The 20,176-nt window shown below is 38.6% G+C and overlaps 1 protein-coding gene and 1 pseudogene across 1 annotated transcript in view; one reads left to right on the top strand and one right to left on the bottom strand.

Annotated features, from left to right (window-relative positions):
- LOC112175597 (disease resistance protein RGA2) overlaps positions 1-20,176 on the top strand; it is a 72,919-nt gene that overhangs the window by 31,373 nt on the left and 21,370 nt on the right. The gene's annotated exons all lie outside the window — the stretch shown is intronic.
- On the bottom strand, positions 14,299-17,052 carry LOC112178035 (annotated as a pseudogene).

Genomic DNA, 20,176 nt, shown 5'->3' with positions numbered 1-20,176 from the left:
AGGAGCTTGAGAGTGCTTTTCTTCTTGAGATCATGACAAGGCGCTTGAGAAATTCGGCAACGACATTGCTATTGCCTTCAGGTAATTCATTTTTTTCGGTTCATTTCTGTCATTTCTGCTTCTGTGCTATGTTGTTTCGATGATTATTAGTGAGATTGGTAGTGAAATGTGCAATAATTGTTGTGTTATGTTGGGATCAAGTTTGGGATTCAAATTTTGAGTGCAGGATATAGATCAAAGAATAGGACTTGGATTTGTAGAACCTATGATGTTGTTATTTTCTTAGTTATTAGGTGAAGTAGTGGAGTGTGGCATGTGAATATCTTTTGTATGAAGAATCTGAAATGATCCAATTTGTGATTGCTTTAGCAATACTTTAGGTTGATACATTATTAAAAAGAATAGTGATAAATGATAAGTAATTATAAATTGAATGGGGCAATTGTTTCAAAGTAATAATAATATATTGTCAATGAGATGTGCCCAAGACTTATTTTTTCGTGAAATTACATGAGTACAAGTGCAGTAGTAGAACTGGACAACACGAGTATAAGTGCAGTAGCAGGATTGGACGAGTACAGTAGCAGGATTGGACGAGTACAGTAGCAGGATTGGACGAGTACAGGAGCAGGAATAGGCGATGACGAGTGCAGTAGCAGAACACGAGTACAAGTGCAGTAGCAGAACACGAATACAAGTGCAGTAGCAGAACTGGACGAGTATGAGTGCAGTAGCAGGATTAGGTGATGACAAGTGCAGTAGCAGGATTTGACGAGTGCAGTAGCAGGATTAGGCGATGACGAGTGCAGTAGCAGAACATGAGTACAAGTGCAACGAGTGCAGTAGCAAGATTAGGCAATGACAAGTGCAGTAGCAGAACTGGACGAGTATGAGTGCAGTAGCAGGATTAGGTGATGACAAGTGCAGTAGCAGGATTAGGCGATGACGAGTGCAGTAGCAGAACACGAGTACAAGTGTAGTAGCAGGATTACGCGATGATGAGTGCATTACCGGAAGAGGGGATTTGTGTTGGGAAATGTACTAGTGAGACGAAGTTTAGAAAATTTTGGTACCTCAAAATTGTGGAAATTTCAATGGATATTTTGCTTAAATTAAAATTTAGAAAATTTGATGGAAGTTTTGATATATGTGGTAAATATTCGTATCTAAAACTAGTTTTGAAGATATTTTGGAGAGTTTAAAATATCGATAAAGCTAAGTTACGAAAAAAAGTAACATAAAAAAAAAGTAATATAAAGTGATTATTCTAAAAAATAAAAAAAGGTAACATAAAAGGAATTAGAAGTAAAAAAAAAAAGTCAAAAAAAGTAGTTAAGGGTAAAAAAGTAAATTAATTCATGACATGTGGCAAGTGGAGAGCAGATTGTCCTTATTTGTAATATTTAACCTTATAAAGGGATTAGAAGTCAAAAGAAGTAGATAAGGATAAAAAGGTAAATTAACTCATGACATGTGGCAAGTGGAGAGCACATTGTCCTTATTTGTAAGATTTAGTCCTTATATGTTTAATTCAATCTTTAGATGATGTATTTGTTAAGTCATCTTTTGTCAATAACTTATATGTAATTTGTTATATAATAAACCCTCTTATACAACATTTATTGTGGTCAATTGATAAAGCTCATCACCCTTATTGCAATAACCATCAATCAACTAGCACTTATACATTGTCATGTCCCGAATTTTGAATAAAAGAATTTAAATCTGAAACGCGATAACTTAACAAGCACAAGAAAAACAAATAAAAACTTTTTCATTTAAATTAAGCAACTAAACAAACTGAGCTCACAATGTCAATACCGACTCGTTCTTTAGAGTCACATATTACATTACAGATAGTTTACAAATTAAAATGGATGATAATTCAATAAGTAAACACACCCACCACAACTCACTACACAACGGAATACTTAAAATTAAGATTACCCTTTGACGTCCACGCTACCGAACGTACCTCTCAGTTTCGACGACGATTAATCGATATTCTAACCTGCACAATAAACCCTACACCATAGAATAGTGCACCGGGTTAAACAAAACAAACCCGGTAAGCTTTTTAAGCTCGTATGAGTAAACTCAATTAAAATGACTCACGTCACTCAGGCTTATAATTTCTAAATTCGTGAGATAAATTAAAGCAACAACATTTAACTCCACAAAATACAACCACGAAATCACACTTCTTTCCTCACAACATAAAGCATTTATCACCACAAAAACGTCAAGTTCAAATTAAACGATAACATGCTCAATAATTTCAACCCAACTACAAACCCACATGCTCTGTCTCTCAATTCATTTTATCTTACTTCCCACAATCTCCAATTATACAAATAACTCCCAATATTTTAAACATTTTACGTCCCCACAATCTATCAGATCACCATTCCCTTGCCTCAAAGGCATAACCAGGAAATCATACTCATTTCCCTCAACATAACGCGGCTCATTTCCCTCAACATAACGCGGTTGCCAAAATCATGTCATCCCAACTCATTTTCCAATCACTACAGATCACAACCCACAACTGTACCCACAATAAGAATTAAGCAAAATCAGTAATCCCTGCATAGAAACTTAGTTCAGGAGATCACATGAAAACAAACAAAAGAATTCATAGTAATCCCTGCATATATTTTAGTTCAGGAGATTACTTAAAAATCAAACAAAGAAACCATAGTAATCCTTGCATATAGTTTAGTTCAGGAGATTACATTAAAACAAACAATACAAAAGGCAGTAATCCCTGCATATGACTTAGTTCAGGAGATTACATTTAAAATCAAACAATTAGAATGACACAGAAAATAGATAAAGAAGTCAAACAACTCACACCAGAGTCGATGATCACCCATCAACACCAAAGTCGATGATCACCCATCAACTCCAAATAAATCATCTCACAATATGACTCGTTTTCAAAACTTGACATCCTTACCCCTTAAGGTAACATACATCACAAAAGTGATAAAAAAAATCATATTATCCCAACTCACCCATAATATGAAAATCAAGTCCCTCTTGGACAATAAAAGAAAGAACCCACACGACACTCTCAATTAAAAACATGTATTCAAAGGCTTCATGTAACCCTCGTGTTACTCCCCTGAATATATAATGGCAGACAGACTAGAGCTCTAACTGAATCGTAGCCTGTCACCTCGGCCGTGGTTCAAACCTACGATAATGATTGCCTCTGTCACTACTTGTGACTCGGATCCGTAGACCCGAAAACATTTAAAGTCCCACGTGACTCAAAACTTTACCGAACTCGACTACTCATTCAACACAATAAGCAACAGTTCAAAACGATATTCTGAATAAATCACAATTCACTCATATCACAAAATCATCTTTTATTTCCAAAACCATATATTTTCCTCAACATCACATTGCACAAAATAGTAAACTACACACTTAATTCCACCAAGATATATATATATTTCACGTAAATATATATATATATATATATATATATATACGTAATCATCCACTCAGAGATGCCTTAATACCAACTATAGTTTTATAAATTATACTTCTTGAAAATCATTTTATATCAAAACATTGTTTTAACTTAACCATGAACCATTGTTGATCAAGTTCATATATTTTAAAACAAATAATTTGTTTCGATAAATACGATTTTTCATGCTAACAATTAAATATACTAAATTAAAACATAACTAATTTATCGACCGAAACACCGTGAGATTTAGTCACCTCCAAATCTTGCTGTGTCTTCACACAAACCAAGACCAGCACAAAATCATCCATACTCCACTCACACAATTCAGTCAATCACCTAATCACATCAAGGTCACACTCAATATAACACAAAGCACACAAACCACAAAACACAATTATATGACGATCCAATAGTCAGATCGTCATCCGAGACCATCCAATGTCTTCGGAATACTTCTACGATCAATAAAACAAAATTACAAGCCGATCGAACGGCCGAAACCTCACGGATCGAACATCGATCTAACCGAAAACCCTAAAACTTTGAAAATTCACAACTTGCTCATACGATTTCCAAAAATTACAAACTATATATCGAAATGCTCGTATCGATGAGTAGATCGAAATCAGGAACAGAAACCATCCCTGAGGTGGCCAGAAATCTCCGGAAAACACCACCATAGTGGCGGCACCGCCACCGGCCCAAAGTCAGAATTTGACAAAACTTCCAACACCAAAGTTCTTCATCTCAACTCCAATTGAAACTTTCATAACTACACCACAATCAGATTATGACCCTTAAAGTAGAATTTTACCTCGCAAGCTGAAGGATTCGAAAAACCCTAGTTTCAAAAACTCCAAAATTCGATCACCACAGATCAAATCGCTGCAAGCCTTCTTGGATATAGCTTCTACTTCCTCTGGGCTAGAAAATCCCTCAAAGAACTCGAGCTATAGTAGCCGGAACTGGGAGAACCAAGGCCGGCGATTTGAGGCGATTTGCAGCTCCACCGTGCAACGTCTCGGCCTTGTAGCGTCGTCTACGGTGCTTCCCACGACGAATCACCACCACAGACATGTAGATGGGACTGAGGAGAGCAGGATTCCCTTTGGAATAGAAGCAAAAGGTGGCCGGAAGAGCGAGAAATCGGCCGGCGAAGGGAGGAGGCGAAACTGGGCTCGGGACCGAAGAGAGAGAAAAAGTTTCCCTTTTCGGAAATTCTGATTTTCTGATAATTTTTTTCAGATTTTTCCTATATATCCCAAAATGTTCTGATGACCATAAATTCTTCATACAAACTCCAATTCTCGCGTTCCGCATATCCACGAACTCGTATCGACGCGCTCTATGACTTTCGTGAAGGAAGTTCTCACAGAATCTAAACATATAAAAAGTCAAACTTCGTAACCCCCTAAAACGTGCACTTTGAATAATTATTCGTCTGAAATAATTCCACTCCACCCTCGAACCACGAAATCGTACAAATGAACACTTTATTAATTCCAAGAAACATTTATGAATTAATAACGAATTTCTGGGGTATCACATACATCATGATACCTAGCTACCCACTGCCACATTGAACCACAAGAAAGAGACTTATCAAGGATATACTAAAATTAAGAAAAATTGTTTGGATACAATTTTTATCGTAAGGCACATGAAAAAACTTGAAGATGATATATCAAATGAATCTGCTATTTATCGAATCTTATGATGTTGCCTTTTTGCATTGAAGGTCTGCTCGCACATGAAAAATTTGTCAAACTTTATCAAACGTATTAGCTTAGATAAATAAGTTTGAACGATTATACTTCAGATGATAAAAATGATTACAAGTTCTAAAAAGATTAAAACTGATTTACAAGAAGAACTTGACACAGAGAAGAACTTGACGCAGAGAGAAACGTTGACGAGAAATCCCCAATTTTTTTTTTTTTTCTGGAGCTAATAGGCATGTTAACTGGCCTAATCCCGTATTTATATAAAAAATAAAATAAATAAATAAATAAAATCGGAATTCAGACAAAAAATAAAAATTAGTTTGAGTGAGGTGTCAATTGCCAAAATTAGACCAAAGCTATAATCATGTCATATCACTGTCGTTGAAGCTCTCAAACTGCTACACAATTGTCGTCTTCCTTCACTCTGCAAAAGTGCACAATATTATCAGGTGGCTTTTGGGATTCTTTGTCCACCACAACCTAATTCTCCCTCGGTTAAAACCTAGTATTCCTTGTTTCCAGGTTAGAGTGAATGCGACTCATTCTTCTTTGTTGTCTCTTGCAGTGGATTTTGGAGCTCCGATTCTCTCTCAGGTGGCCTCACTCGTACGTGCTCTTCTTACATGATCTCTGTTCCGATTGGCTGCTTGCATGTACATTTTTCACGTCATGCATTGCCGTTTTAGGAATTTGGAATTTGTCTGAGCTTCAAGTTTGGAGCTTCAGCATGATTTTTGTAATTAGAGTTGTGTAATTTTTGTGAATTTTGGATTTTGTGGCTGGCTTGGATGGGTAATTTTGCTGGTTTGAATTAGACAATTCACATGTTTAAATTTGCGTTGTTTTGGATTTGTGTAGTTGTGTATTTAGATAAAGCAGAAAGAGGATATATTTAGTGTACATTTGATGGAAAAGCATATAGTTTTGAAATATGTTGAGAATTTATATAGTGTACATTTGTGGTAAATGATGAGAATTTATATGTTGAGATATTGTTAGTAATCTAGTAATTATTTACATATTTCCCAGTTATGGCACCAAAAAGTCGGATGAGTAGGAAAAAAAAAAAAGATTGTTGGAAAGTTTTGATTGTGTTGCACAGATTTGCATCTTCATGATCAAAATTGTGCAAATCTATTGATGTTCCATCACATTCAAAACTTTCCAACAATCTTTTTTTTTTTTCATGATTCTACTATTGTGTTTTTTGGCTCATTGATACAATCTGGAAAGGTAGGATTCATAAGATTAATCTTAGTTGTATATTTGCACAATTCAAATTTGCATCTTCATGTTCCATCACATGCAAATTTGTTGATGTTCCATCCTAGTTTTGAAATATGTTAAGAATTTATATAGTGTACATTTGTGGTAAATGATGAGAATTTATATGTTGAGATATTGTTAGTGATCGATCTAGTAATTATTTACATATTTTCCAGTTATGGCACCAAAAAGTTGGATGAGTAGGAAAAAAAAGATTGTTGGAAAGTTTTGAATGTGTTTGCACAATTCTGAACATGAAGATGCAAATCTGTGCAACACATTCAGATTCTCATCACATTCAAAACTTTCCAACAATTTTGTTTTTCCTACTCATCCGACTTTTTGGTGCCATAACTGGAAAATATGTAAATAATTACTAGATCACTAACAATATCTCAACATATAAATTCTCATCATTTACCCCCACTTTATTATCTCAAAATAAAGTTTAAAAAAAAAACTGAATACTCTCTAAATTCTCTCTCTAGAAAAAACCCTAGAGGACGCCGCTTGTTGTACGAGTGCCTGTCCGGCTGCGCCCCGGCGCCGGCGATGGCCTCTGGCCTAACCGGCACATGGTGGGTGAGGTCGGACGGGTGGTTTGTGTTAGAGAGGTGCCTCAAGCTCGGAGGATTGGATCGAAAGGAGTTCTGCTCCGTCAACCTTTGTCTCTCTCAGTCGACGGGAGTGGTTGTCTCGAGGATGTGGGCTAGGATCGGAGGGGAAATGGGGATTTGCAGGGTCGGAGCGGCTTTTGGTGGCAATCAATGATCGGTGGGCTGGATCAGATTAAAGGCTGGTTGGATCGACAGCCGGTTGGGTTGGCTGGCGGTGCTCGGACGTTCATTCCGATTCAGGTTGCAGAATTTCCATGCCATGGCGGGTGGTGGGTGGACTGAGATGTTTGCAGTTGTCCGGCGAATGTCAGAAGGCGACAGAGGCGTGTTGGGGGGGAGGCGGTTATGGTAGCATGGCGCTGCAGCTACTGATTTGGGCCGGGAGGGCTGGATCCCTTTCATTTTTGGTTGTCTGGGCTTGGGTGCTGCCTGTGGGCCTGAGCTGGGCAGTAAATTGGGTTTGGACTCACTTTGTGGGCCTTGCCCAGGCTGTTATTTTATTTATTGTTTTTATTATTTTATGTTTTTCAGTTGTTTTGCGCATTTTGCGAGCAATAAGTCCCTATTTGTGTTGCATAGGGCTAGTCGGGCTATTTGCATGTGTGTGCACTCAGAGTGCCTTGTCTGCTCTAGGTTGGCGGCTAGTTCCTTACTTTGTCAAATGGTCACAACCTCCTAGTGGCAGGATGAAGCTAAGTGTCGTCGGATTTATCATCTGGCGGCAACATAGTAGGAAAGCTGTGCTAAAGCTGGCAATTATGCTACGTTGTAATCGTGTTACATATCGAGTTTTCTTTCCGTTATGTCACTGCTATTTCAAAGCAAATGGAGCAGCCAGTAGAGCGCTCTTTGCTAGTTGGTGCTTGTTAGAATACAAGAATTGTGTAGAGATTCCTGATATTATTTCAGGACATACTTTAGTTGCTTATTGTAATCAGGGGTTTAGGCTCAATGTCCCCCCGTTGTATTCAACAGTTTCACTAATCAAGGCTTGAGGGCAGCTGCACCAGCGCTTCTTTCAAAAAAAAAAATTCTCATCATTTACCATAAATGTACACTATATAAATTCTCAACATATTTCAAAACTATATGTTTTTCCATCAAATGTACACTAAATATATCCTCTTTCTGCTTTATCTAATACACAACTACACAAATCCAAAAAGCGCAAATTTAAACATGTGGATTGTCTAATTCAAACCAGCAAAATTACGGGGCCGTGACCACTTACCCAATTTTAGACTCAAAATTGCCCACTTACTCCACTAAGAGTTTTTTCACCCCATCTACCCAATCCAACAGTGTGTGGCAGTATTACCCTCATACACACACACACACACACTCTCTCTCTCTCTCTCTCTCGACTCCCCTTCTCATCCCAGACTCTATCTCCCTCTCTCTCTCTCTCTTTCTCTATCTCTTCCTCTCCTGTCCTTGTTCACGCCGGCGTCGATGCCGCACCGGATCTCCGCCTCCTCATCCAACGTAGACGTTCGACCAGCTCCCTCTCCCATCCTTGATCACGCAAGCATCGATGCCGCACTGGATCTCCGCCTTCTCATCCAACGCATACGTTCGTTTGACTGCCTCTCTCTCTCTTCCTTGTTCACCCTGGCGTCGATGCCGCACCGAATCTCTGCCTCCTCATCCAACACAGACGTTCGGCCAGCGGGTTAGTCATCTTCCTCATCTTGATCGTCGACGCGATCATCTGAATCTGGCAGGAGAGCAATGCCAAGAAACTGCCGGAGGCCTTGAAGGAGATTCAATCACAGCAGCGGCGGTGGTTAGGGATGGGAAGAAGATGAAAAATTAGGGGGCCAATGAGCTCGTTCCCAGCGATATTGTGGAGCTCGTTTGTGGGCCTTCGTTGTTGGTCATGCTGGTGTCTCCGGAGGAGTGATATGGATTACTCCGGTTGCTGCGTTGTTCGTATTGTTGTTCAGTTCTTGTTTTTGGCAAGGAATAGCATTTTTTTTTTTTGAATGTCTATTGGATTGGAGGCCAATGATCTACTATCTGTTCAACAATGTGAGTAGTCTGACATTGCAATGTAACTGTGGGGTTTGTTTGATGGTCTACTGGGGGGCAGTAGACACATTATTGGCCCCCAGTAGACTTTGAAATGAGGGACAGGGATCACTATTGTGTGGTGTTTTGATAAGTTACCTGTTGTTTTGTGTATTAAAGTCAAATTATCTGTGAATCCTACAAAATAGTGCATTTTTGGTGGTCTATTGGGGGGCAGTAGAGACATTGGACTTTGTATTGGAGGCCAATGATCTACTATCTGTTCAACAATGCAATAATATGATTCTTAGGGGGCAATAATATGCATAATAATTGATCAATTGTGCCTGTAGTGTATTCATTTTGGTTTTGGGAGATTATGCAATTCATTGAGAGGGCAATAATATGATTTCGGTCATTGGTCGCTGGATTCCGGTCATCGGCCGCCGGATTCCGATCACCGGAGTCGGCGGCAGTCCACTGGTCACCGGAGTCCGGCAAGGTATCCGACGACTTCTCTCTCTAAGTGAGAAAGAAGGAGAGGGCAAAAAAGTCACAAAAATAAATAAAAAGAATAAAAAAGAATTAATCGAGTATTAGGGAAATAATCCCTAAGAAAAACTGTTAGTGGAGCAAGTGGGCAATTTTGAAGCTGAAATTGGGTAAATGATCATTTCCCCGCAAAATTACCCATCCAAGCCAGCCACAAAATCCAAAATTCACAAAAATTACACAATTCTAATCACAAAAATCACGCTGAAGTCCAACTTTATTTGTTTATTAATTTTTTTATATAAATACGGGATTAGGCCAAATAACTTGTCTATTAGCTCCAGAAAATATATATATATATATATATATATATATTGGTGATTTCTCGTCAACGTTTCTCTCTGCGTCAAGTTCTTCTCTGTGTCAAGTTCTTGTTGTAAATCAGTTTTAATCTTTTTAGAACTTATAATCATTTTTATCATCTGAAACATAATCGTTCAAACTTATTTATCTAAGCTAATACAATTGATAAAGTTTGACAAATTTTTCATGTGGGAGCAGACCTTCAATGCATAAATCCAACATCATAAGATTCGATATATAGCAGATTCGTTTGATAGTTCATCTTCAAGTTGTTTCATGCGCCTTATGGTAAAAATTGTGTCCAAAATATTTTTCTTAATTTTAGTATATCCTTGATAAGTCTCTTTCTTGTGGTTCAATGTGGCAGTGGGTAGCTAGGTGTCATGATTTATAAGAGTGCTAGTTGATTGATGGTTATTACAGTAAGGGTGATGAGCTTTATAAGTTGACCACAGTAAATGTTATATAAGAAGGTTTATTATATTGCCCAGATCTAGAAACAATTCTTGTGGTTCAATGTTGTATCAAGCCTCGTAATGACGATGATTGCTATGCGGCAATGCAGTCAAGCATTTCTCCACCAAGAAAGAATAAAGTGACAGGTTAACGCAGCCCACGACAGCCATTGATCTGGTAGTTAACCCCTGACGCTTAGGTATCAAAGATTAGGTTCGCTACCTAACGCCCATTGCTTAAACGTAGCTCCCCTCATCAAACAATTTTCTGACCATACGGAGGTCTATAATTTTCCAACTGTAAAGAGGTCTATAGCCAGGAGCGAGGCCACGCTTTGTTATCAAACCCCCGCAAGAAAACCCTCTTTGATTGGGGACTTCGGGAGTCGTGCATACAGCGCAACATAATTAGCAACGGTTATGCTCATGCCTCATGGTATCACCTTCGAGCTATCCATTAATGCCTCATGGCATCCCCGAGCTTTAATGCTCTTGCCTTCCCGGCAACCCCAAGCTTTAACGTTTTTGCCTTCCCAGCACCCCATGTATTATGCTCACACCTTCTTGGCATTTCTGAGCTTTACACTCATATCTCCTCAACATAATACACATTAATGAAACATTGAATTCTTCTACCATTTGTTGTTTGCAACAATCGAATTCTTTTCACGTTCCATTAATACAAGCGAATACCTAGCTAACACAAACGTTTGCATGTTCATTGTTCATGAGTCACAAACTCTTACCTTCACGACACTCATGCAACTTAAGCCTCACGGGCGTAACATCGTCAATTTGACCTTGTTCATTTTCTTGCGCACATCATTCATTTATGCATCATATGCACTTCATATGCTCATTCTTAGTATGCTCACACAACCATGTGCATTCTCGCACTTATATGTCTTAACCAATCACACTCGGCGCCATTCACATATATACATCATGATGTATAATGCACCTCATACATTCGTACATGATATATCGGAGCAACTCACATATGTTGCCCAATACAACAAGCATTCTACACACGCATGCTTCTATCTTTGTTTTGGAGGTTAAAATAAAGTCCCTTCTTGCTTACAGATTTCGGAGGCTTGTAGGGGGTAAGCGCCGCCTGGACGTCACTTATGTTTGATGACATCATGTGTATAACACCCCAACCAAGAAGCTCCGCTTACTTAGGGACTTCGGGGGCTCCGCTTACTTAGGGACTTCGGGGACTTGTAAATACCTCCCACTAGCATGACTAGTTTGCTATCTTACTAAGCATAAGTAACACACTAGCCTCTTAGGGGTCTCACAAGCCACGGTGGGGCCTAACCGCGACATGCATTCCGCAGTTTGACATTCAACCTACCCCGTGGTACTTGGAAGCGGCCAAGAACTCATCGGGAAGCAACCTTCTCGGCCTTGCCAATATGTTTCACAATGAAGCTTTCTACACTAGAATAGGCATTTTGTGTCCCACATAGAAGAAAATTTAAAGGAAGGAGCCTCCCTTCCCTAGAAAAGGAGACTCCATCCTACTTACTCAACATCTCATTACATACTTTATAATCCATTTGGGCCATAAGACCCAATCTCATATAGTGCAACACTTCAAGTGGACGTAGTCTCCCACTAATTAAGGCGGGAGACAAACCACTATAAATCGTGTACGTCTCTCACTCTCACTCTCTCTCTCTCTCTCACTCAAAAGCTAACAAGAGCCTTCGGTTCTAACTGTAACAATATGGAACTCACTAAATATTCCGTTGCTTCCGCTACTCCATTCCCCATCTCCCTCTTCTCCATCACTAGCATTGTCTTCACCGCAATCAGAGATGCCTTCTCAAGAGCTGAGATGAAGGTGTCATATGATAAAATGCCTATGACTTATACATACAACAGCTCCAAAAGATGCATGAGAATCATGTTATAATATAAAGTTGAAGAAAATTGTTTGACAGTCTTTTACCTTCCTTGCTGCTGGAAAATCATTGTTTACATCAATTCTAATATATGTGTGTATGTGTTCTTTTTTTTTTTTGTTCTTTTTTTCTGTAAATTTCTCTATTATGTAATTTTCCTAGCAACTATTTTGCTTTATTCTATTTCTCATTTATGTCACTTGGGAGTTGGGATGTAAACTGCTTTTAAAGTTGCTGAATAGTGAAGATCTTGTTCTGATAATAACCCAAGTTACTTCGTCTATTATCACTATGGCAGATTTTGTGTTTCACCTGTATCTTGACCAACACCAAGAATATGATGAAGTGGTTCTCGGAGTTGGAAAATAATTGCCTCGAGCAATTTGCAGAGAAGCAATAGCTTGAGAAGCCAACAAAGAAACAGAATACTCAAATTCAAATTGAATTAAAAAGTTCAAAAACTATAAGCTACTCAATTCAATCAATCGTTTTAAACATAAATCATACACATCAACAATCATAAAAAAAAAAAAGCGGAGCAATTGGATTACATGTCGAAAACAACTTTAAGAGATGAAATCAAACCTCGATGATGAAATTCAAATTTCAAACTCAGAGAAACGAACTTCAACAATCTAGAAAATCATCGATGGAAGAAAATTGGGAAGCTAGCTAAGTTAGGGTAAACTAGAGAGAGAGAGAGAGAGAGAGAGAGAGCACGACCATCAAATTTAAATATAAAGTAGTATCAACTTCATTTCACTAAAAAGAGAAAAATTGTCACCTCTGAGAAAATGAATATCAGAATCGAACGAGTTTTGAGTCTAAAATGACCTTACGAGCACAAAAAAATAACGCGGCTTAATGAACAATTAAAACCTTAGAATAACACTTGCGCATAATTTTCTACTAGCCCCTTAACATGTGCTCCGCACATGTCAATTGGCTTTTATTTTTAGTTTTTAAAATTTAAAAAGTTACAATAGTTTCTCTTTTGAAGTTCTGATGTTGGGAAAATTTCTCATTTTTTCATAAGAAGTATTGCAATTTTTTGAAATATGATATAGTCAATTGACTATCTTGTCCCCGTATAGAAATAATTTATTTATTAATATCTATATTATGTGAGGGCATATATGGTAGTTCAAAAATTTAACCATTCCCTCAAGAATTTACTTAATTATATAAGATTTTTATTTTTTAAAATTTAAAAAGTTACAATAGTTTCTCTTTTGAAGTTCTAATGTTGGGAAAATTTCTCATTTTTTCATGAGAAGTATTGCAATTTTTTTAAATATGATATAGTCAATTGACTATCTTATCCCCGTATAGAAATAATTTATTTATTAATCTCTATATTATATGAGGGCATATATGGTAGTTCAAAAATTTAACCATTCCCTCAAGAATGAACTTAATTATATAAGACTAGCCTTCCTGCACGCGCGATGCGCGTGTGGAAGGGCCGCGCTCGCGCGTGCGTATTATCTTTCCTTTCTTGCTACGCATGTTTGAAAGTTACTCATGAGTGCAGTATAATTTTTGTATGGCATATCACCAACTCTAACCCCATACAAATATTATAAAATATTGTATATGTCTTGCGCAGTGCATTAGTAAAAAACATAAAACTCTGTACAAAAACATATACATAGATTAAAAGTATTGGAATTGATTAACTACCACAAAAATAAAAACATATTTAATGGAAAAGAAACAGAGCTTAAGAGTACATACTGTGTATGCTTCTTTTTGTTCCACTCTTTCAAAATAAGTTTACTGAGATAAGAAGTGTTCAATTTTATTGATTGTTTTCATGTACCAACCGCATGAAAATATGGAAACACATCTCCTAAAGCTTTTGTCTTAACCATTCCTACAAATAGAAAAAATTACACAAAGTTACAGATTGTAATATAAAAAAATTCAATCCAATATGTATGTTTATAATCAATTAAAATATTGATGTACCTATGAAGACGATCGATCATTTATGTTTGAATGAAGCAAAACTTCTTTAAATACGACATTCTTCGTAAATACGCCATCTTCACCAACTATGGATCCTTTTTTAACCAGAACTTTTGTGGTTGACTCTGATACTCCTCTCGACAATGCAACATATAATTGTCCATGACTAAAAACATGATCTGGGAGGTAAACACCTACATGTGGGATAGTCTGACCTTGAGATTTGTTTATGGTCAAAGAGAAGCTCAGTTTGACTGGAAATTGCTTTCTTGTTAGTTGAAATGGTAGCCCAGCATTTTCTGCACTTTTCAAAGGAATTCTTGATAGAAAAACTCTAGTCCCAGCAAACTGTCCTGTTAGTATCTCAGCATCAATCAGATTTTGGTACGAACCACGACACAACAATCTAATACCGTTACACAATCCCAATTTAGGGTCAATATTCCTTAAAAGCATGATTGGAGCACCTACTTTCAAAGTTAACTTGTGGGGTGGCAGCCCACCTGCGGTTATTAAGTTCAGAAACTCAGGTTGGTACAAATTTCTCATGTCATCTTCAACAGAGTCAAATGAGTACAATGTAATTTCTTCACCTGGAAACATATTGATTATCTTTTCATTCAACACGTCCACATCATCGTTTATAGGAGTAATCAATGCTCTGTCCACCATATATCTTGCATCATTTACATGATCACCCAAATTGGGGAAAACTTCATCAATAATTTGATTGATAGATTGGTCACTTTCCCATGGAACCACCATGCATTCTGGTAATCTTATCATTTTGCCGTCAATGACTTGTTCACTCCCATCGCCAACACGAAGTAGAAATTCTGCAAATTGGTGGTCATTTATGGATCTCATATTCTGCCTCAATCTCAATATCTTTGTTTGTGCCCAAAATGTTGCTTTCACAATGGAGGCTTGAATGAGTTCAGACTTCGTTCCTTTAGGAATAATAGGGAGAACTTGACGAAAATCTCCCCCAAAAATCATTATCTTTCCACCAAATGGTAATTCGACATCCATTATGTCTCGAAATGTTCGATCAAGTGCTTCAAACACATGTCGATGTGTCATAGGTGCCTCATCCCAAATAATTGCAGTGGAATCTTGTATCAGTCGTGCTAGTGCAGACTGTTTACTTATGGAACACATGGATGATGCATCTACATTGAGTGGAATCTTGAATCTAGAGTGAGCTGTCCTCCCGCCGGACAATAAATTTGCAGCAATTCCAGATGATGCTGTGGCTAAGACTATATGATTCATTCTTCTCAAGTTTGCTAGCAATGCACGATATAAGTACGTCTTCCCAGTACCTCCAGGACCATCAATAAAAAATAATGCACTTTATCTTCCCTCAACTGCGGCCATTATGGTGTTGAATGCAATCATTTGGTCGTTGTTAAGGTGGTCAATTGCATCAATATGTTCTTGCGGGATATTTATAGAAATTTCGTCTTCAATACATCTCGGTATTCCTAGACTATCTTCTGGCTCACTTGTCATTTCAGGCAGATCAAATTCTCCATTGCCCTTATTACATTGTTCTAGCATTCTGTTTAGATCTCGAAGTACCCTGTTTCTGACAGAAATATCGACAATATCACTTGAAGAAGAATAATCTTCAACCATGAAAGGATAAAATTCATCTCACAATCTTCGAACACCAGTTGGTTGACTATACACCAAAATTGTGACGAATAATCTTTTCAAAGCTGATGGCATTCTAATTGCAGAGGCCTCTAACAGACATTGTCGGATGCTATTGTCATCTTCCAGCAAACCTCGTTTCTCTGCCGCTTCCTTAAAAGTAGTTTGCAGAACTCCATTAATAGGAAGCAAATCACGAAATGATCTCGGTCCTCTTATATGATTAAGAAGGTCACGTAGGTAAAATTTCACACTTTTTGAGGATGAAACACTGTATATTCTTCCAATTACCTTGTAGTTGTTCCTTCTTTTCACCCAAGCTTTGTGCTTACTATCCCACCCATAGTATTGAGGGAATTCTCGATACAGATATCGTCTTGCTTTCGAATCCATACGGTTCATGGTGAAATATTCAGTAAGCATAGACTTCTGTGCATGCTCATCTGCTAGAATGTCTTCTACAGTCTCCTTTGCATCGAATCTGATTTGTTGCATGTTTGGAAGATGTATTTGTAATCTGTCGACTGTTGGATATATTATGTTCATTACAAATTTAAATATCCTCCATAAAGCCTCTGGTGCACAAACCCACCTTGCATCGACAAATTGTCTTATTTCATCGAACTCCGGGTCAGATTGCACTTGAACTGCAACTCTATCAGGACCTTTGTAGACATACTTATATAAGTATTTGACACTCTTTATGCTCCCACAAATTTCAACATTGATGTGACAATCATACCGTAGCAACAACCACGGGTTATAAGGAACAACCCAACTATTATCCGCCATTGTGTCTCCAGATCTACGTAGAGGGACTGGTAAGCGACTTGCTCGTCTTCGATATATAGGATATGCATTGTTTCCTTGCACAGTGAAATTTGCAAATGATTTTGGATAACTTTTATTGCATCTCCCATTTTTCATACATGAAGACTGTTGGTTTAAGGTTCCACATGGACCGTGAATCATATGTTTCAACACCAGATCATAAAGTTGAGGCTCTTCATCTTTATCTGGTATTTCTGCTCTAACAATGCTGTCATAATCTTCAGGGTTATTAAGCTTATCATTTTCATCCAACATGACCAGCATGTGTACATGTGGTAGGCCTCGTTTATGAAATTCAACGACGAAAGCATGAGCAATAACTCTTCCCAATACCCCTTTGGTGATGATGTCTTCTTTTAGTTGCTCAAGTTTTGAATGAAATACCCTGACCTCTAAATCTGGACGATCTTGTGATGTTTGTCCAGGGAGTAGCTCACTTTTAATTTCTTCCCAATTCGGGTTACATGTCATAGTGATAAACAAATCTGGTCTGCCATACTTTTGAACCAAAGCCATCGCATCTTGGTACCGTTGGTACATATCACGTGGACTTCCAACAAATGATGATGGCAGAATTGTCCTATGACCGACGTTACCTAAGAAAATGTGATCTATATTAAATATTTCTACAACTGTACAATTGAAAAACTTACATATCTGATATATAGGTGAAAGTAAAATATTAATTCTTACCTGCATTGTTTTCCCCTGCAATAAAAGAGTCTTGAAGTCCTTGATAAAATTCTTTCCTAATTGTATCTTGGCTACTGCAAAGCCATCTGAGTTTTTGTGATTCAATTTTCACGTAATTATCTACAACATACTGTTGTAGGAGCCGTCCGCCTCGAAGTAGAGGATTTTCATCACCTGGGCGCATCTGCACAATCAATTTTTTAATTTATTTAGCAGGTGTTTAAGTATGACTTTTTTTTTTCATTTAATGCAACAGGAACTAAAGTGGAAAAAAAAATGTACTAACCTGTAACATATATGCATAATAGTCGCAACATGACATAGGTATTCCATTCTCATCATGACTATTAATATCCCACCCATATGTTCCATAAGGTAATAACAAAGGATACTGCATGGGGTCGTAATATTCGACTGAGTCTTTAACATTCCAGAGTCTTCCACTAATTGTTTGGACAATTAAATCTCTTCCATTCAGATTGATGTCGCCCCCTCCTACTATAATAGCAGCAACTTGTGATGCAGATGGTAAACAATACTGACGTTGATTAGAAGGCTGCTCTCTTATGATTAGCCTGCAATTGGGCAAGTCTTGGCGCTGTCCGAGGTTTCGAAATTGATGGACAAATGGATTATAGTGATTCAATATCTGTTGTATCTTTTCAACCAGTGCCCTATCTAAAACTACACTTTCAGACAATCGATTGTCAAGTTCATGCTCGGTGTCATAGATGTAAGCTTGTAGATATCGTGGTCTCGCCCCTTCACTTGGTAAAAGCCCACCAATCTTATGATATATAGAACCTTATGCACGGAAAGTATAAATTCCACGACCTTGAAGATTAATGGATTCATCAACATGCACACCAATTGAAGTGAACGCAAACACATTATTATAAGCTCGGATATTTTGTCTGAATTTTCTACCCACATCTGTTTGGTCAGAAAAGAGCTGGATCATCTCAGGCAGAGAGGGTATTAGAGGCAGAACAATATTTCCTTTCGAACAACACAAATTGAAGGTCTCTAGATGAAATAACCGTGCATTGCAGTATGGACATGAAATAACCGTGCATTGCAATATTTATATGGTTTCTTTACATGGGTGAGAGACAAATACGGCGGAAAAAAAAAATTTACTTTGTGGTTCTCCATCGGCACCTTACTGTAATACTTATACGTTCTGTGTATAGGTATAGCTGGAGGTCCAGACTTGAAAAGTTTCATTGTCCAATTTCCTGTGTCCCGAAAAGGTAGTTCAGTTAAAGGAAAAGGGAAAAATTCACCAACGGTGTCTGGACACTTAAGGGATGCTCCGTGACGGAAATTGGCCTTAGGTATCACATTGATACGAAAAAATGAGTCCAGGTATCACATTGATAACTTTGTAAGTTCAGGTATCATTCTGAAAGTCCCTAAGAGTCCAGACACCGTTGGTGAATTTTTCCCAATTTTGCACGTGAGTCACTTAATGAAGACAAAATGACCGATTTACCCTCAAATTCTTTCTTTCTTTTCTTTTCTTTTTTCTTTATTCTTCTTTCTTTCTTTCTTTCTTCTTCTTCTTCTTTTCTGGTTTCTTCTTCCCCTGATTTGAATCATCAAGATTCAAATCATCTTGCTCGTCTGATTCCCACCGCCGATCGCTGATCAAACACCGCCGCTGCGTCTCAATCCACCTTCATGCACCACAGATGTTTCTGGTTCCCCAAACTTCAAATCCTATAGCAAATTGAGATTGTGGATTGAGGCTTCACCGTTCACTCCGAGTTCATCCCCACCGCCGCCGCCAATGACTTGACCACCACCACTCTCGTTCTCTCCTCCGACCCCCTTTTATACACCATTGATCAGAAACTCAGACCCCGCCAGCCCTGCACTCTCAAATCACAGCTCCAATCACACCCCTCCATCCTCTCCTTCTTCCCGACATGCAACACCACCTCCACACCATCCTCACCTGCAACTTCATCGGTTTAGCCAACAACTTCGGCCTCTAGCCGAACTTCGATCAGAGGCAATTTTAGGCAGACAAAGATTAACAACTTCGGCCTCAACACCATCCTCACCTGCAGAAAACTCGAGCTGTTCTTATTCACTAGCTTTGCCACTCCGCTGCTACCCACCATTGTGCCTCGCCGATTAGTAAACAAAGGACTCGGAGCCTCCACCATCGAGAAATTGAGGCTCACGTTCTGCGTGTCCTGCGCGGCCAATCGACGACCTTGCTAGGCTGGTCGTATCCAAGCCGGTCCTGCATGTCGTAGAATTGAATGGCGGTGTGGGCGACGAGCCTGATGCTGCGATCCCTGGGGCCTTTGGTGGTGCAAACCTTTCTGTGGCTGTCCTTCCGGCCGGTGGCCTTTAGAATGTGGCCTTGAGCCTCCACGATTTCGCTAGCGGTGGAGGAAGAAGCAGTCCTTATCCCCAAACCCAATCGAGAAGCAGTGGAGGATGACGTTGTTGTGCGGTGGTGGAGGTTGTTGTGGTCAAGTCATTGGCGACGGCGGCGGGGATGAACTCGGAGTGTGCGGTGAAGCCTCAATGCACAATTTCAATTTGCTATAGGATTTGAAGTTGGGGGAACCAGAAACATCTGTGGTGCATGAAGGTGGATTGAGACGCAGCGGCGGTGGGAATCGGACGAGCAAGATGATTTGAATCTTGATGATTCAAATCAGGGGAAGAAGAAACC

The sequence above is a fragment of the Rosa chinensis genome, chromosome 7, assembly GCF_002994745.2.
Source record: "Rosa chinensis cultivar Old Blush chromosome 7, RchiOBHm-V2, whole genome shotgun sequence".
Taxonomy (NCBI): domain Eukaryota; kingdom Viridiplantae; phylum Streptophyta; class Magnoliopsida; order Rosales; family Rosaceae; genus Rosa; species Rosa chinensis.
Note: the sequence above shows the minus strand (reverse complement) of the source record. Positions and strands in the feature narration are given on the sequence as shown.